We start from the raw sequence: 6577 nt of genomic DNA on the forward strand, positions 1-6577 counted from the left end.
AAGGGCTGCTCAAGGATCAAGACATGAGACATGGACATTCTTCAAACAGCTGCAAACCTGAACAGGATCAGCTGATCACTCAACAGGGTGATGGAGAAGCTGAAACATGGACATTAAACGATCATGTCAAACACTTCAGTGCTAAATGTTATGGTTTCTCTCATGGTATCAGGTTGTATTCCATTATATAAGAGGGATGTCTGCAGATTCTCAGTCCTTTCGGGCTGGAAAGGAGGAACGGTGGTAACACTGTCGCCTCACAGCTAGAAGGTCCCAGGTTCGATTCCCGCTGTGGGTGCCAGGAGCGTGTACTCCACCATGCCTTTGGTGCCTGCTGCTTGAGGAAAAGAGGCCTTTCTGTGTGGAGTTTGCACGTCCCGTGATCCTCCATAAAATGAAACCCCCCTCTAAAAACATGCACCACCTGACCAATGACGAAGAAAACTGAGTCCATGGGCGCCGGTCAGATGGCAGCCCGCCACTCCTGGTCTGTCGCGGAGGAAGAAATACCAGGATGGATTAAAGGTGGAGGAAAAATTTCACCGGTGCATGGTGTGTGTGTGTGTGTGTGTGTGTGTGTGTGTGTGTGTGTGTGTGTGTGTGTGTGTGTGTGTGTGTGTGTGTGCATGTGTTGTGTGACAAATAAAGGGGATTGTTCCTCTGATTCTATGGCTGTTGGTTTACTTTAGGAGCAGGGTAGAAAAACGCTGAAGCGCCGTGATGCAGAAAGTCCAGATACATTTATTGTCCATTTTAGGGGCACATATCTCAAGCCCGATCCCAAAAATACAGAATGCAATCATTTGCAAATGAACTGTGTTCACTGACAACAGTTTTCTGAAGTGTTCCTGAACTCATGTGTTAATCTCCTTCATCCAATCATGTGTTCACAAAGTGGTGACCCTCACTCCATCCTCCATCCTGTTACCAGTCAACCTGTTTACCTGTGCAGTGATCCAAACAGGTGTTTTTGGAGCATCCACATCTCTCCCAGTCTGCTGTCGCTCCTGTCCCAGTGTGTTGGAAATGTGTTGCTGTGATCATTAGTAAATGTCTCTTCATTCATTCACTGCTTCCTCCATAAAGGATGCTCAGCAGTTTACTCAGTCATGAGCAGTAAATTCAGACACCAGGGAAAATCAGGGAAATAAAACTTTGCATACCACCAGAGGTCAGTGAGAAATCTTGCTTTTTGTTGGGTAATTTTGGTGGAGCATCCTTCGAACCCTGAGGCCCAATTGGAGCTGCTGCCAACTGAAAATGTTTGTGGCTATTTTAATGTGAATCAGGGCGTTGGTCAAAGACACCTTTCATGCTTCTCATTGTACCCGCCATGGGTAAATATAGGTTGAAAAATAATTGCTGTGGCTGTCATCTTTATGATTCACATTCACAGTTCCTTCTTTGGAAATTCTGCTGAACTGGGGAACAGATCCAAAACAATCAAATGAATGAGACGTGTCAGAAGAAAGAAAAACACAAGTTCATTTTTAATTAGCACTGTCAAACACTGCAGTGTCGAGGCAGCCTCACCTTTACTGGTTGGGTAAAAGCATTTTTCATGATCTAAGCAGACATTTTCCTCAGTGGTTGGTGGAGATTAAGTCAGAGCTATGGCAGTGACTTTAATTATGATGCTGCTGGAACAACACCAACACAGCAACATCAGATCGACTGTGGTGTGACAGCTGAGGCGTGACTGAAGCAAAATGTTTGAATAAGCAACCCTCAATTGCTTCTTGGGACAGAGGAACAATAGTGCGGTTCCACCATTTCAAGATCCTCTTGCCACATTTGAGAACAAGATAAATAGTAATTAAGTCAGAGGTAGCATGCAAGGCAAAGAAATGGGTCACGCAACACAAGAGGAAATTATTGAAATGTTTTTAAGTCAACATAATTGACACCTAAGAGTGATGTGACAGTGGCAGATTTGTAAGCATGTTATGCCTGTCCTGCATAAATTTAACAAAAATTTGCATGTAATCATATTAATTTGAGAATGTCTTCCACTACAGCAGACAGCCAACGTGAATGTCACCGAGTGGAGTGACCGTGACACTGTGTGTCTAAAAACAATCGATAAAAACATACTCCAGAGGACTGGTCTAAAAGAGAGTCCAACAGTCTGTCCACTGGTTTCCAAAATGGTAGATCGACCAATCGCTTTAGGAAGAAACAACAATATATCCATCAGGGTAGTCACCCACTTTTGGGTGGGGAAATAAATATACAAGTAAACACAGCAAAGTTAAAAGTCCAACACAAGGGCAACTAAATCAAATAGACAAATCACTCAACTGAAAACTAAATCCACTGCAACTCAAACAAATAAAGCCCAGTCCAAAGTTACTGAAATTGTCCATATAGTGACTGATGGCGGGATGCCCAAAGTTGTAGTTTTGTTGTTGTTGTTGTTGTTGTTGTTGTTGTTGTTTCAGGATAAGGGCTGTAATAATATAATCTGGCAGCAGCAGTTAACAGGTAGTGTCTCCTAACAGTATACTTTGTGGTGAAATTAGGGGGGAACGCGTCCCGACCCTTCCACTTTGATCCAAGGCTTCCCGCTCTCGCACCGTGCGTCTTCATTGTCACTCTGGCGTGTTGGCGACGTGTCTCCCGGCGGCAGCAGCAGCTCCTTCAGGTCCGGCAGCAGGTATGCACGTCCTCTGTCCGAATCGCTTCTCTGGCGCTGTCCCCCGAACCTGGGACAATAACCGCCGTCCGACCAGCGCCTCTCCCACAGCCTTCCTCGGGCGCGCCTGCTTCCCGTCAAAAAAGTTGCAGGAGAAAGAGACCCCAAACGACCCACACCTGTAATTACGCTGATGCTGCGTGTCAGAGGGGAAGTGTGTCAGTCAGAGTCAGACAGGCACACACACACACACACACACACACACACACACGCACACACACACACACACACACACACACACACACACACACACACACACACACACACACACTCTACTCGTCACCCTGTGACATGAACGTCAACACATTGTGTGTCAAAGCAGCTGCAGCAACTACAGTCAACAACACAGGAGTACTGTAATGCATGAGAACTGCAAAGGGATGAAGATTTGTCATAGTTTATGTCAGGGCCGTGCAGACCTTTGGAGGGCAGGTGCTCAAAGTTAAAAGGGGGCACATGGAGCACAAATTTGAAACACCATACAGAAACATACCTTGCAATGTAACCTGTTGAATGGTAGCAACCCATATTCATAAAGAATGTAACATGGAATCATAACATACCATATCATCATCCACACCTCACATATCTGTTAGAGGCCAGTGCAAAGCAACGTTAGTCTCTGTTTTACCTGATGGGGGACATTAAACAGCTTCTGTTGAGGGGGTTGGTGAGGAGGCTGCTGCTGATATGACATTTCATACCAAAAATTGTACTGTATAGCCACAAAATTAATCTATTCATAATCTGCCCTTTATTATTCCTAGTGCTAAATTAATAAAGTAAAAAAAAATTAAATGATATAGAAATCATGTATTTAAATATTTTTGTGCTTTTATTCAGTTTGACTATCAACTTTGACAGCAAGGTTCTAAAAGTTCTATAATTTGAATGCATATTATATTTAATTTGTGTGTAAATGTTATAAACAAACAAGTACTGATATGTTTAAATGAGAGGTTGAGAAAATCAAAATTCAGATTCTTCTATTATTGTTGTATTTATACTGTAATAGTTCAAAATTATGTGAATATGCATATTGCATAGTTTTAGTAAAATAACATAGTCTATGCCTCATTGCCTCCAGAAACACAGGAAAAAACAGCTTGACAGTAAAATAACACATGATATCTCTCTAATGCACTTTGCCCATGACAAGAGAAACATCCAGAAACAAACAAACAAACAAACAAACAAACAAACAAACAAACAAACAAGCCTCACACACACTGTGTGTGCTTAACCAGCGGCTGTAACTTGTGAGAGGTGTGTGTGCAGAGTTGGATGACACAGAGGATGCTCATTGCTCACTTCACTACGTCAGTCATCTTGCATGAACACACTGTGCACAAGCGAATACGCTGCAAAGCCTTTTCACCGGACCAGGTGTTTACTCGGGTCTTCTTCGGTTTCACGAGACTCGCAGTGGCCGAACGTCTCCAGCAGCTCAGCGATCAGCAGCAGGGCACGTCAGGGCGGCGTCGGCAGAGTGAGGGCAAGGTAGGTCTAAATTATTATTATTTTGTTTTATTTTTTATTATTTTGGGCCACACAGACGGACTTTCACACACACTTACAAAATAAAATAAAATAAAATAAAATAAAAAATAAAAAAATCACTTTGACAAAAGGGCACTTTGGGCATCAAGGGGCAAGGGGGCGGATGCGCCGGCGCCCTCCGCCACCCCCCACCCCCCCACCCACCGCTCTGCACGTGCCAGGTTTATAATAGTTCGGCACAGTATGGATACACAAAGGCTGAACAAAGCGCCCAATTAGTTGCAATCTGCTTCCTTTTCACATGAAAGAAGAGGCTGTTGGCTATTTTTGGCTGTGGAGATGACATGGAAGATTCTCGTGAGGAGTCAGTTGAAGGCCTACATGTCGCCTATACGTTTTTATTATCATTATTATTATTATTATTATTATTATTATTATTATTATTATTATTATTATTATTATTATTATTATTATTATTATTATACTATTCATCTGAACCATGTTTCAAAACTTTACTCCACCAACTCATGGTTGACGTGACAAAGGTTACTTACAAATACCGCTTTTACTCTGAAGGCCAGATACCGGAACCGGAAGTTTTTATGATACAGGGTCTGTATGAAAGCGTCTGATATTTTCCTTCCCGTGGACACTGAAGACGTGTTTGAGCACCGCAAACAGCGAGATATACATAAATAAATAAAGGTAAGCGACAGAAACGTTGTTTTAAAAACAAGGAACGGAACTGTTGTGGTTATTGTCCCTGCATTCAGTGTTTGTTTATATCCGAGCCCCACTGAAGACGCAGTTAGCGCATGCTAGCAGGTGTGCGGGCCTCTAGTTTTACTATTTTAGCTCTCTTTGCCTCGTGAACAGTTCATATAGAGAGGTTGAAACAAAAGACAGACTTCTGACAGAGTTTTGAAGGTCTTGCGCTGATGTGTTTGTCGTAAGACTTGGATCTAGTCGGCCCTAACATCAATGACGTTTTGGCTCAGGTCCGTAGCTCGTATCAAATAGCAGCGCTTCCGCTTTAGAGATCAATATTTTTCCAACGGTAACTTCTCTGTCATTCAGTCATTAACGTACAGCGGCTATAGGGGATGGGGGTGTGCCGCCTACAGCAGCAATCGGCCATTTTTGGGTTTGGGGGACACCAACCGTCATCACCCTTTTGGTGCTGATACCAGAAGGGTGATGACGAACTCTCAACACGTTCATCTCAGTGTGAGTCAGTTAACCTTCAGTTTCAACATGGTCGGTAGACAGACAAACAAACAAACACACATAGATCATGCTGAGTCCTGTTGAGTCCAGGACTGAGGAGTAAACAAGTGACTACACCTTTGATATTTTCTCCCTTTTAGATAGATGGTGAGATGTACTAGTTATTGTACAAGTTGTTTATGTAGTAAGAGATGTGTCAACGCCGTGACAGGCTACACGGAAGGAGAGTTATTCAAGATCTCGGCGTAACTGCAAAGGTAATGCTGGGATCAGACGACGCCGTGATTTTGTCTTTGATGATGGTCACTGTGTCAGATCCAGCGATCACAGTGCCGTCAAGTGACTGGCAAGACGAGATGCATGACCCCGTCCAATCACAGCAAGTCTAATTTCACGACCACGCACGAGTTCAGATGTCATCCAGGAGGCGGGTGAAGCAGCTGTAAGTCGGACTGACAGAAGCGTTGTGTGTGGTTCTGGATGTCTTGTGTACACTGAAAAATAAAGAAAATAAAGAAAGAACAGCTGTGGATTCACCCTTACTTTAAAGCAAATGCAAGAGGCGGTATTTACATCAGGGATGATGTCATGACAGCACAGCCAGCCACTCGCCGGGCCGATGAAGGGCTTCTGCTATTTCTCACCAACATTTTTCCTTTTTGACTCAGTCATGGTACTGCCCGGAGGAAACGTCAAACAGGCATTGGTACTGTTGCCAAAGCTCAACGAACTTTTGCTGTCTTTCATTGTCCCACGTGACAGCAGCAACCTCTGCATCCCTCCTCCTCCTCTTCACCATGGTTCCCTGACTGCACTCTGGAGAGATCAGCTGATTGGTAAACGCTCGGGAACATGTAATGGGACATGTCACCTGAGGTGTGTCGAGACAAAAATTTTTGACATGCTCGTCTTTTTGGCGGGTGGCGTCGGGCATCCCAGACTGCACGACGGGTCGTTTAGCGTGTCACATTACACGGTTATAGATGCCCGATTGACGCTCACGATCGCCCATGATGTTTGTAATTAGTCAGCCACAACAAAATCATCTCAGAATTGGGCTAGATTTGTGTAGCCCGATCCTGGCATAATCCGTTGGCTGTTTTGATTGCATTCCGGCTGCAAAGCAGGGAGTGTGGAGTTTTTTTCCCTGATTAT

At 43.9% G+C, this 6577-nt stretch overlaps 1 protein-coding gene across 1 annotated transcript in view; it reads right to left on the bottom strand.

Moving 5' to 3' along the window:
- Window positions 1-6577, bottom strand: part of stk26 (serine/threonine protein kinase 26) — a 378991-nt gene that overhangs the window by 112216 nt on the left and 260198 nt on the right. The window lies entirely within an intron of this gene.

Source organism: Chaetodon trifascialis, chromosome 23, assembly GCF_039877785.1.
Source record: "Chaetodon trifascialis isolate fChaTrf1 chromosome 23, fChaTrf1.hap1, whole genome shotgun sequence".
NCBI classification, from domain to species: Eukaryota; Metazoa; Chordata; class Actinopteri; order Chaetodontiformes; family Chaetodontidae; genus Chaetodon; species Chaetodon trifascialis.